Genomic DNA, 13,077 nt, shown 5'->3' on the forward strand with positions numbered 1-13,077 from the left:
TAGACCGTAGAGGTTTTCTTTCTAGCATAGAGGGAACCTTGTGGCCTAGGGGCTATTTGGTGCTCCCCTAGAGCATACAAGGTTGCTTAGTAGCATTATAAAGGGTACCTTGTGGCCCTCAAGTCTCCATAGGGTGCCAACATAGAGCGTAGAGGGTTTTTCTTACTAGCATAGAGGACATCCTATGGCCTTGGGGCAATAGGGTTTCAATATTGAGCATAGAGGATTTCTTACTAGCTTAGAGGCTACCTTGTTTCCCTAGGTCCATAGGGTGCAAACATAGAGAATAGAGGATTTCTTACTATCATAGAGGGTACCTTGTGGCCCTAGATCCATAGAGTGCAAACATAGACAATAGAGGATTTGTTACTAGCACATAGGGCACCCTATGGCCCAAACGCCATAGAGTGATAACATGTAGCATAAAGGGTTTCTTACTAGCATAAAAGGCAGACCTTGTGGCCCTCGGGTCATAGGGTGCCAACATATAGCATATATGATTTCTTACTAGTCCTCATAGAGGGCATCTTGTGGCCCTGTGACAACCCATGGCCTTAGGGCCATAGGGTGACACATAAATAAAGTACCATATGGATTTGAAGCCATATATCTATTTATATGTTGAGACCTCCCAAAAATCCTAACCCTATGGCCTTGAGGCCATAAACAGACATATTTTGGATTATCTTAAAGTCATAGAGATATCTACAAAGAGAACCGTATGGCCTGAACGCCATAAGAAACTTAGTCAAGGAAATCATCCAATGCAAGAAGATCATGGAAATAGAAAATGGGACTTCTGCTATGGAGCTTAAAGGCATAAATGTTTCTCCAAGTATACTTCTAGGCGCCACCATCATGGACAAAGAACTAATGTAGCTAGATAAAGATTAAGAATCTCTAGACAATAAGGAGCATAAAAATAAATCCATTGTAGATGTGTTGTTTGTTAGTAAATTTGCTATTTGCGATTAGTTTTTTCTAAGAGTGTGACAAAAAAGAGTTATCAAAATGTAGATACTTTGGAATCTAAAATTAGGTGTTCTTTAAACTTGCAGTCCTTCAACAAGATATTGCGGCTGACAAAGTTTTACTCGAGATTGTTGGTATAGAGGATGCTAATGCCATTGACCCTACTGAGAAAGATTCTATCAATCTCCATGTCAACCAAAGAGTTTCTGACGAAGATGACAAGAATCTACAAGTCTTTGAAGGTCAATTGCTACAACGACTGGAGATAAATTTAAAGAGTAATCCAATGGAAGAAGACAGTGAAAGTTCCAGAACATGTGCAAGGGAAGAAGAAGAATCCAATGAAAATATTCTAGTAGCCCAAGTGTTGGGCATTGGATTTCATGACACCACAATGGAAGTAGAAGGCAATGGAAGTTCCAGAACATGTGCAACGCCAGAAGGAGAATCCAACACAAATATTTTAGCACCCCAGGATTTGGAAATCGAAGTGCATGGTGAGTCAGACCTTCCATCCACCAACAAACCAATGCTGACTATAATAGTGAGCTTGTGTGGATTGTTCATGAGGAGATGCTGGCGAAAGTCCAAGAAAATGAAGAGCTTAAAGTTTGGACATGAGAATATTGTTCTTCGTCCAAGATGCATTGAGTTTTTAAAGGCTCTATTTAGCAATTTCAATGTAGGGATATGGTCAGCTACTAATGACATGCATGTTGTGGACATCATCAAGATTTTAGAAAAGGAAGCTAAAGAAAATTTTTTATTCTTTATGATATGGGGGCAAAGCCAATGTCAACCATGCGTAGAATCAAGGATCACTCGCTTAGATAATCCAGGAGTAGAAGCACTTTTCAAACCGTTGGCTATTGCATCATCAAAATTTGGGCTTGATGCAAGAAGATTGCTTCTTGTATATGATGAACCATTAAAGGGATGTGTGAATCCTGCATTGAATTGTATTGTTCCACCATCATTTAATGTTGATGATGAGGAGGATAATATCCTCCTTGGGGAGTTGCTACCATATATCAAAGCTCTCAATCATGTTAATGACATTCGCACAGTTACAGGGTCTCATTTATATGAACAAGCACCCAGTGCTCAAGGTCATGAGCTTTATAACCGTATACACAAGGTTGTTGCAGAGTGGGAGGAGAGAAATCTAATTTTTCTAGGAAAAACCTACTCCACGGGAAGGCTACCAGAAGTTTCTCGTCCTCTTCACGATGAGAAAGTTACAACATCTAGCACTAGTGGAATGTCCACTCGAAGTCAAGACAAGAAACTTTCAACACGTGATCGAGAAAAAGTAAGGGTCTTAAAGAATATCAAATCATTATCAGCCTTGAAAGGTACAAAAGCAATCATGCTTGCCCAAAAATTGGGATACAAGGAGCCTGTGATCAAAGTACATGAAGGCACGAATTATATAAAGCATCTAAATATTCAGTATGATCTCAAATAGCCCTATATCAAGAAATGATGTAGCAATGTTTTGTAACATTTTGTCATTTACAAAGATCTTTATGTACTCAGAGACTTTGTTAGAGTGCGTAGGGTTTCAAGATATATGAAGATGTAAATGATTAATAGTTTTTTAAATTGTCTTTCAATACTATAAGTAACTTCTGAGTTTCATGTGCCAAATGCTCTTTTTTTTTTAAGCTTTTATAGTTGTTTGCTTTGAAATTTGAGTTCACTGTTCCATCAAGGACAATCTACATGCTCATAAGGTCAAATCTCACCCTATATGTCCTTGGGGGAATTTCACTTTATGGTCTCAACACCCTATGAATATAAGGCCATAGGGTCATAGTTTAGCATGTGTTCTTGCATAGGACTTATTAAGTGTAACCACAAATTAGCACCCTATGTCCCTAAGGTCTTCAACACACTTAAGATCTCTATATTAACTTTTTTTTAAAATCATTTCAGGGTTTCTAAGATTTTTTTTTTGCTATTAGATTATCACAAAATAGAGGAGCTCCCTTTCATATTACATCAAATATCACATTCAAACCAAGAGCAATGGTTTCATTATCTACCAACATCTTTCAAACAGGACAAAAGAACGCTTATCTTGGATTTAGAGGGTGTGCTTCTTGCAACATTTGAGCTTCAATCAAGGCCAACTTGGACCAAGTACATATGCATTGTAGAAGATAACAATGAGGTGTATGCGGTGCATCCAGATGCAGAGTATTTCTTAAGATTTTGCTTTGAGTTCTTTGAGGTTTGGATTTGGAGCTGCCATCGTTTACAAAAAGCTCAACACATAATCAAGACCTGTTTTCCTACACAAAGTCACAAATTCAAGATGATTATGGATAACCGGTGCTGCCAAAATTCAAATTTCATGATCGGTTACAAAAGAGCCTATCACAAAAATCTTTCGACCATATGGAAGCTATTTGATTATTTAGATGGGGGCAAAACTATAATATTTGATGATAGTCCATATCAAGTGATGTGGAATATGCAAGGAACTTATATGATTTTTCCAAAGTTTTGGAACCAACCTACTCAATTGCTTCAACGTTTTTTAAAAGATGAAATTGTTCCATGGTTATGTGGATGGTTGTATGTTAAAGACAAGAGAGACTATACCATTAAAAAAATTGTAATGTTCCATCTTGATCCTGAGACTCACTATGTAATGCAATATTATATGTCTCAAAGGACTCAAAATCTCAAGAGAAGGAGGCCATTTTAAGTGTACTAGTTAAGTATTCTAAATAGCATCTACCAAGTATTTGGCAATGTGTACTTTTCAAAATTTAAACTTGATGGAATGTTGTGGGATATCTTGAAACATCTTTAAGCTGTTTTTTTAATGAAGTGCATCCTATTGTTAGGAGACTTCTCTCATTCAAGTTCTTTGGTTTCATTGTTTGATGCTTCTATGGTATTGTTAAGTTTTTCTTCTTATTAATTGTCTTTATTAAGTGATCCAAACAATCAGAATTTCTTGACATTTGGTAGTGTTACAAAACTGTGTTTTTTGAACACCCTCAATCTTGGAGATATCATACTCTTTCTAGTTAGTCTTTTATTGTACATGCGATGAAGACCATCATTTTTATGAACCTGTGAAGTTGGTGGTAATCTTTATGTTTATACTTTATACTTTTTTGACATAATCAATGTATACAATTCGTATTATTCACATCAAATGGTGTTTTTAAACACCTCCTTTTTTTCAGACACCATCTCTAAACCCTTTGAGTGAAGTTTTAAAGCATGTACTTGATGTAAAAAATCTTCATCTTAACATTGATTCTTTGGCACAAACTTATATTAGGAGTTTTTATATTATAGTTTTATGTTAAGAAATAATTTCAAAGTTAGAATTATGATAGTTTATCTAAGCAAGTGCCTCATCTAACTTTGTATAGTTAAATAAAATACCAAATGGAACTATAGGTGCAATAGATGACATCTTATGGTGTTAGGGCCATAGGATACTCTATAGTATTGTTTAGATTTTTTAATTGTTTGTGAACATAGATCATAGAGGGTTTTTATCACTACTATAGAGGATATCCTATGGCTTTAGGGCCACATGGTCTCAATATTGAGCGTAGAGGGTACCTTGTGGCCCTAGGTCCATAGGGTGCAAACACAGAGTATAGAGGATTTCTTACTAGCACAGAGGGCACCCTATGGTCTAAGGCCATATGGTGACAACATATAGAATAAAGGGTTTCTAACTAGCATACGAGGCACACCTTGTGAGCGTTGAGACATAGTGTGCCAACATAGAGCATAGAAGGGTTTCTTATTGGCATAAACAACATCTTGTGGCACTAAGACAAACTACAGCCTTAGGGATGTAGGGTGTCACATAAATAAAGTCCCATATGGCTTTGAAGGACTGGACCTCTTTATACGTTGGGACCAGCTAACAATCCTAACCCTATGGCCTTGATGTCATAAAGAGACATATTAAAGTCATAGACATGTCTACAAAGAGCACCATATGGCCTTAAGGCCATAGGTGCAATAGATGGCATCTCATGGTCTTATAGCCATAGGATACTATATAGTATTGTTTTGACTTTTTAAGTGTGAAATATTAGTTTGAATGTTGTTTAAATTATCGTATATTTAAAACTTGATAGCATGCTACAAAACCATGACCAAGTATTTTGTTATACATGGATTAAGGTCACCAAATTATGACAAGAGTGTTTAATAGTATTTGTCTTTACATATTATCTTTTTTAATTGCTGTAATCAATCTATATGCTGCTTTAAAATCATATCAATTGGTTTTTTTGACACCTCATTTTTTGAGAAGCTACTTCTAGAAGCATTTGTTGAATTTTGAAAAGCACTGATGTCATACAAATCCTCTTTCCAAAAACTATATTGGAGGTTTATTCTTAAATTTTATAGTAGAGAAATTAAAATAGACTCATACAATCATGATAATTTATCTAAATTAACACTAGGTTGGTAACCTAACAAGACACAAAAGTGTCCTTTCAGGGTTTTGAAAAAAACCTCCAAAACCATAGTAGATCCACTCATTTTGTAAAATCCTTTCATGAGGCTATAGTTCAAGGCCTACTACACCTGGAAAAAATAAGAGACTTGTAAAATTTGTCATCTTTTGGTCACACCAAGCCTCCAAAGTTGATGGACCAGTACATTTTCATCAAAACAGTCATTTCTTATGTTTTTTTGTATAAAAATAAGATTAGGGATTTTTGTAGGACTTGAGATAAATTCCCTTGTTAACTTCAATGGGTTGGTGATCAGAACATATGATTGCTTCTCACTCACTATTTTTTGTTTTGCCAAAAGAAATAGGTACAAAAAAGTTGAATTTTTACCATTCTGCAAACCTATCATCAAAGTTTCTATAGCCACGCTCAATACAAATAATATATGCATGTTTTCTTATTTCCCTAGGGTCATTTAGGTTCATAAGGAGCCATGGAGCATGTCAAAAGAATAATACATCTCTTTCCAAGGGGAATCTTGGGGACAAAGACGAAGTGCTAAATACAACAAACATGAAAAGCAAACATGAAAAGACTGGGTTCAACATTATGAGTTGTAGAATCCCATAGAAACTTTTGAATATCTAGCCAAATTTGATCCTTATGACTAGATATGGTTACTACCTACAAAATGCATATAGTTGTCACAAGAAACTAGCAATATTGAAAAAGCTATACTTGATATACTAGAATGTTTTGTTTTCTTCTATAATAGAAAAAACCAACCATCGTTGTGTACTATGCAAAATAGGGTATTAGGTGCCCAAAAACTCAAGTAATATTAGCTTTATGTTACAATATGGGACATAGAAAATCAAAACTACATTTGGATATCATGAAAGCCACCAAAAAAATCATAGAAGAGCTAAAATTGGCTAAAAAACAGGATTTGACAATTTTTGTAATTTGGTCATAACTTACAACTTTAACATTTATTTCTCCCTAGAAGCATCAGGACATGTTGAGAACTACTAAAGATAGTTCTCTAGCATTATAGACCTCACTAACATGAATTCTAGAGTGGTATAGTTGCAAAAAAGTGGAAAAAAACCAAAAACAGGACCCGTTTTTTCACACAGTTTAGGTTGTGAAATGTTGTGCAAGGACAAGGTTAAAGATGGAATTAATATTCCAAAAAAATGTTAAGTTTTTTTCAGCTCACGAGACAACTTTCTAGATAGATAGCACCTCAAAATCCATTTTGAAACTCTTGACATAATTCAAGAAAAATGGTCACTTAACAGAACATAATAGTGTCCCAGGACATAAAAGTGTCCCATTACCAACCTAGTGTTAAAGGCAACTAGAGCTTAGAAATCATTAAATAACACAATCCTAGCATACACATTTAGAATTTGGGAAACGGGATTTTCCAAAATTATCTAAAATGGTGTTATGGGAATTTTGTGCGCCCTTGTGGCCACTCTTGGTGAGGGCCCTCGGGACCTTTACATGAAAAAATTTGACCGAGGGCCTTCCTTGGGAGCCACTTTTGAAGATTTTGGAAAAGTTCGACCGAGGGCCTTCCTTTGGGAGCCACTTTTGAAGGTGTTAGGGCGACATTGGTTCTTTGAGTGTTTCTAGATTCCATGGTTTTAATGCTGGTTGGAGCCCGTAGATTAAGGAAAAACTAAGAAATGTGTGTTTTACATCATTTTTTAAGAAATTGCCAACTTACACATTGATTTTTGGAGAATCCGAGCAAGATATGATATTTTTGCATCACAGCCTAAAAGTTCAACAATGAATTAATTTTTTAAAAAGCGGCCACAAGGACGTGCAAAATGCACATCCAGGACTTTTGGATGGGCATTTTGCTCACCCTTGTGGCCAGGGTTGGTTCTTTGAGTATTTTCAGATTCTATGGTTTTAATGCTCGTTGCGGTCCGTAGATTAAGGAAAGAATAAGAAATGTCTGTTTTACATCATTTTAAAAAAAATTGCCAACTTGCACGTTTATTTTTGGAGAATCCTAGCAAGATATGATTTTTTTGCATCACAACTTCAAAGTTCAACACTAAAAAAAAAAAAGGGTAGCCAAAAGGGCGCGCGAAATGCCTATCCAGGACTTTTGGATGGGCATTTTGTGACTACTCTTGGTGAAGGCCCTACGGGCCTTTACATGGAAAACATTTGCAAGAATTTGACCGAGGGCACTCTTTGGAAGCCACTTTTGAAGGTGTTACGGCGAGATTTTGGAAAAGTTTTGTATGTAGGAAATACAATTCTTAACACAATAAAAAACATTGGTTCTTTGAGTATTTTTAGATTTCATGGTTTTAATGCTCGTTGGGGCCCGTAGATCAAGGAAAGATTAAGGAAAAAGTAAGAAATGTCTGTTTTATATGATTTTTTTAGAAAGTGCCAATTTGCACGTTCATTTTTGGAGAATCGGAGCAAGATATGATTTTTTTGCATCACAGCCTAAAAGTTCAACACTAAAAAACACTATTAATTTTTTTTTAAATAAGAAAAAGTGGCCACAAGGGCGACGAAATGCCCATCCAGGATTTGGACTTTTGGATAGGCATTTTGCACGCCCTTGTGGCCATTCTTGGTGCGGGCGCTCGGGACCTTTACATGAAAAAATTTGTAAAAATTTGACCGAGGGCCTTCCTTGGGAGCCACTTTTAAAGATGTTAGGGTGAGATTTTGGAAAAGTTCGACCGAGGGCCTTCCTTGGGAGCCACTTTTGAAGGTGTTACGACGACATTGGTTCTTTGAGTGTTTCTAGATTTCATGGTTTTAATGCTCATTGGAGCCCGTAGATTAAGGAAAAAGTAAGAAATGTCTGTTTTACATCATTTTTTAAGAAATTGCCAACTTGCACGTTGGTTTTTGGAGAATCCGAGCAAGATATGATTTTTTTGCATCACAGCCTAAAAGTTCAACAGTAAAAGAAAGAAAAAGTAGCCACAAGGGCGCGTGAAATGCCCATCCAAGACTTTTGGATGGGCATTTTGTGCGCCTTTGTGACCACTCTTGGTGAGGGCCCTGGGGGCCTTTATATGGCAAAAATTTGCAAGAATTTGACGGAGGGCACTCCTTGGAAGCCACTTTTGAAGGTGTTATGGCGAGATTTTGGAAAAGTTATGTATGTAGGAAATACAATCCTTAACACAATAAAAAACATTGGTTCTTTGAGTATTTTTTGCATCACAGCCTAAAAGTTCAACACTAAAAAATAAATAAAGTAGCCACAAGGGCGCGTGAAATGCCCATACTTTTGGATGGGTATTTTGCACGCCCTTGTGACCACTCTTGGTGAGGGCCCTGGGGGCCTTTTTATGGAAAAAATTTGCAAGAATTTGACCGAGGGAGTTCCTTGGAAGCCACTTTTGAAGGTGTTACAGTGAGATTTTGGAAAAGTTTTGTATGTAGGAAATACAGTCCTTAACACAATAAAAAATATTGGTTCTTTGAGTATTTTTAGATTCCATGGTTTTAATGCTCGTTGGGACCCGTAGATTAAGGAAAAAGTAAGAAATGTCTGTTTTACATCAATTTTTAAGAAATTGCCAATTTTTCAAGGGATATATTGGGTCTAAACTCACTTTTCATTAATTAATTAGTCCTGGAGATTCATTCTGCTAGCCTTCCTAAGTTAAGAGCCGAACTTTCCCCCCAGTTCCCGCGTCCCTATTCGCGTCAGTGCTTCCATGTCCCGTGCTCCTAGCCTGTTCAACGTAGTGGCTCAATGCTGCTCTCTCTCTCTCTCTCTCTCTCTCTCTCTCTCTCTCTCTCTCTCTCTCTCTCTCTCACTCATTTCTTACGAGCCTCGTCCAACGACAGAATGCAGACAGAATCAAGCAGGGCACACATTGTCAATGGTCTCCCACACTCACGCCTGCATCTCAATTATCTTCCACTCCCGACAGTTAGTTAGTGCAAAGCGAAGCATGGCAAAAAAAAAGGAGTCTGACGACCATGCTCCTCACTTCTCAGGCTAAAATATATCACCAACTCTCAGCACCGCGCGTATCGCCCAAACTTGCTCATGCTCATCGAGACACTGGTTCATGCTCATCGCGACCCTCCTCCCATCGACCTTAGTGCTCCAGCACGCGCCTCTGCGATGGCAAATAGAGAGAGAGAGAGAGAGAGAGAGAGAGAGAGAGAGAGAGAGAGAGAGAGAGAGAGAGAGAGAGAGGGGGGGGGGGGGGGGGGGGGGGGGGGGGGGGGGGGGAGGGAGGCGCCCCAAAAAACCGTCACCCTTACACACGGCATGCCCTAGGTTTTAGCTTAAAAATATTCGTGTTCTGGGTTTGTTTTTCCCTCTCCCAAGCTCAAAGGTATCTCCCTAGATTCTTGCAAAAAGAAATGAAAAAAGGATTAGGGCCACATACTTGCACGTTTATTTTTGGAGAATCGGGAGCAAGATATGATTTTTTGTATCACAGCCTAAAAGTTCAACACTAAACAACACTATAATTTTTATTTTTTTAAAGAAAAGTAGCCACAAGGGCGTGCGAAATGCCCATCTAGGACTTGGACTTTTGGATGGGCATTTTGCGCGCCCTTGTGGCCACTCTTGATGAGGGCCCTGGGGACCTTTACATGGCAAAAAATTGTAAAAATTTGATTGAGGGACTTCCTTGGAAGCCACTTTTAAAGATGTTAGGGCGATATTTTGGAAAAGTTTTGTATGTAGGAAACACAGTCCTTAACACAATAAAAGACATTGGTTCTTTGAGTATTTTCGGATTCCATGGTTTTAATGCTCGTTGGAGCCCGTAGATTAAGGAAAAAGTAAGAAATGTTTATCTTACATCATTTTTTAAGAAATTGCCAACTTGCACGTTGATTTTTGGAGAATCCGAGCAAGATATGATTTTTTTGCATCACAGCCTAAAAGTTCAACACTAAAAAAAAAAAAAAAAAAAGTAGCCACAAGGGTGCGTGAAATGCCCATTGAGGAATTTTGGATGGGCATTTTGCGCGCCCATGTGACCACTCTTGGTAAGGGCCCTGCGGGCCTTTACATGGAAAACATTTGCAAAATTATTGTGTATGAGCATGAGATAAGGATGTAAGTTAGATGTACAGAGAGCAAGAGCTCCCCCTCTGGGGCCTTATAATGACAAATAGGGGCTTTTCTTAATGCATGGCCATGAGATAGAGGTGTAGTGTTTGATGTAATCAGAGAACCCCCCCCCCCCCTCCGGCCCCTTTTTCTCTGTGGTTCAAGGTCTAGATCATTCACTATGTAAAATTTTCCTATATCATGTGTGTTCACTAGAATGGATTAAAAGTACCCCTTATAGGCCTTATCTATGCATGTTTCTATAAATTTACAAGAATATAAAATCCCTTCTGTTGAACACATGTGCTATGTTACATATACTTTACTAAACTCCCCAGGTCAAAGGCCTTACAAATCCTATGCACTAAATATTCAGCAGTAGAAATAGACCAAACAAGGAGCCAATTTTTACTTCCTTGTGTCCACCTCGTGTTCTTGGGAATGTTTTGGTTAAGCCATTTCTTTGGTACTTGAAACCACATATGACCCCTATTGTTATAGTATCCAACCAAAGGTTTCTCGATTAATAGTTTACATAGGCTCGAGTGGTACATATCTTCTATGTTAACAATGCATGTATCTATAATCTATGTTTACACTTTCTCTATCCAAGTGATCTATATAGTAAAAATCAAATCCGCAATTTAACAGATAGCCAAGTTCACAAGGTAATAGGTATTGGTATCATCTTTAGCAATACCAAAGAAATAGCTACCAATAGCTCATGAATAGGGATATTTAAGAAGATTTGATACCAAAAACTTGTCAACACTACTCAAAAAGGTTGAAACTCAAAGGCTTTACAATATATGTATGATGAAACACGAGTCAATAATAAGTCACCGCTATACATCGACACCTCCATCTCAAGTTATCATTTCTCTAAGTCAAGCTTTGCATAGGCATAGTATGGAAACAATAACATGTTGGAAAGCAAGAATTTAGTTTTCTCAACTTGTGAAATGTTGCTAATGATATATATTCAACATCCCCAAATGAGGACATCCTGACAAAGGTTATGATCCGCTTTAATAAGAATAACCATTAATGATTAAACTGAAATCAAAATGTTGCTTGAATTTCTTCATGGTAGAGTATAAGACTTGAGATTTGAAACATCTTATAGGAAAATCAAAATATTCATAAAGGTCAACAATATTTTCCAAATCTGTATGAAACTCCAGTAATCTAAATTAAATGCTCTCACTCAATGCGACATCATTTAGAAAAAAAACATATTTATATTGTAGTTATAGAGGAATCCAGCCTCATGAAAATAATTACAAACAGAGACAGTGTTGTTGTTGCTAGGCTTCTCTTACTAAAATGTGTCTTCCTCATCTAGAGATTCATACACACTTGAGTATTTGTGTGTCTATGACACGTACTAGGGAAGATAGTAGTACTATATGGATGGTTTTTCTAAGAGCTCCTAGAGAGTACCTATATATTGGTTCAAGATTCTACAAAATTTCTACTATTCTTATCAAAATCCTTTAACATCATAGTGAAAGGTTCCTCATGGAACAAAAATAGAGTGATTTCCATCTCTACACATGATTGCTTGCTCATGTCCTCTGAAAAGAAGTTGATGACTCTGTAAGTAAACAACAGATTATGTGAGTACAAAATTATGAAGTACAAACTGATATCATTCTAATAATCTAATAACAACTATAATGCAAAGAATAAATTATAGGAAATTACTTTGATGATTCTCCATAGATAACACAGCTTCCTTGCATTGTGAGACTCAATCACATGCTACATAACTATAGATGGCGCACTAAAGCCATCAACAAAATAGTACCTCCCAGTGTTATGAGGTGTGAAGCCTAAACATTGAAAGCCATATAGAGGTTTATTCTCTCCAGTATGATAAACTTAAAGATGGAGATGATGTTAAGCTCTGAATGTAAGCTACAAGGGTAGTTTTATTACCATTCTATCTTTATGTTGGAGATGAACCCTTGCAATGCCCACACACTATTCACACCTCCTATTGTTGTGGTATGCAAGTCATATGAGCTCACACTTTTTTCATCTTCAAGAGTAGAGGTTTCCATGTAGTGTAAGTGAATGAAAGTAGGAGTAGAATCTTTTTTCATGGTGTAATGGAGGTGAGAGAAGGAAGAGGAGCTAGCTTGGTGTGAAACTATGTGGTGGGCAAGGGGAAGAGATGGGGGAGAAGCTTGCTTGGTGCTACAATGGAGGTGGGACAAATCTAGCAGAGAGATAACGCAGGACTATAGGAGGTGCATGTGGTTGTTGCAGCAATGGAGAGCGTAGAAAAGAGTTTGTAGAGAGATAAAATCACTTTTTAGCTATAAAATAGGTTTGGAAAGACTTTGGAGGGTGGAAAATGATGTTTTGAAATATTTTTTGGATTTTTTAGTGCACGTTTTTTACTTTTGAAGTCAAAAATACTTTTTCGACCATGAAATAAGTTTGGGGACCTTTTAAGGAGGGAAAAATTGTAATTTGAAATTTCTTAAAAAATTGAATTTTTAATGTATTTTTTAATCTGAGCCAAAAAATGGGGAAAAAGAGGTCAAAAAGGTCCCCCCCCCC

Source organism: Adiantum capillus-veneris, chromosome 4 (genome assembly GCF_014529385.1).
Source record: "Adiantum capillus-veneris isolate H3 chromosome 4, ASM1452938v2, whole genome shotgun sequence".
Classification (NCBI taxonomy): domain Eukaryota; kingdom Viridiplantae; phylum Streptophyta; class Polypodiopsida; order Polypodiales; family Pteridaceae; genus Adiantum; species Adiantum capillus-veneris.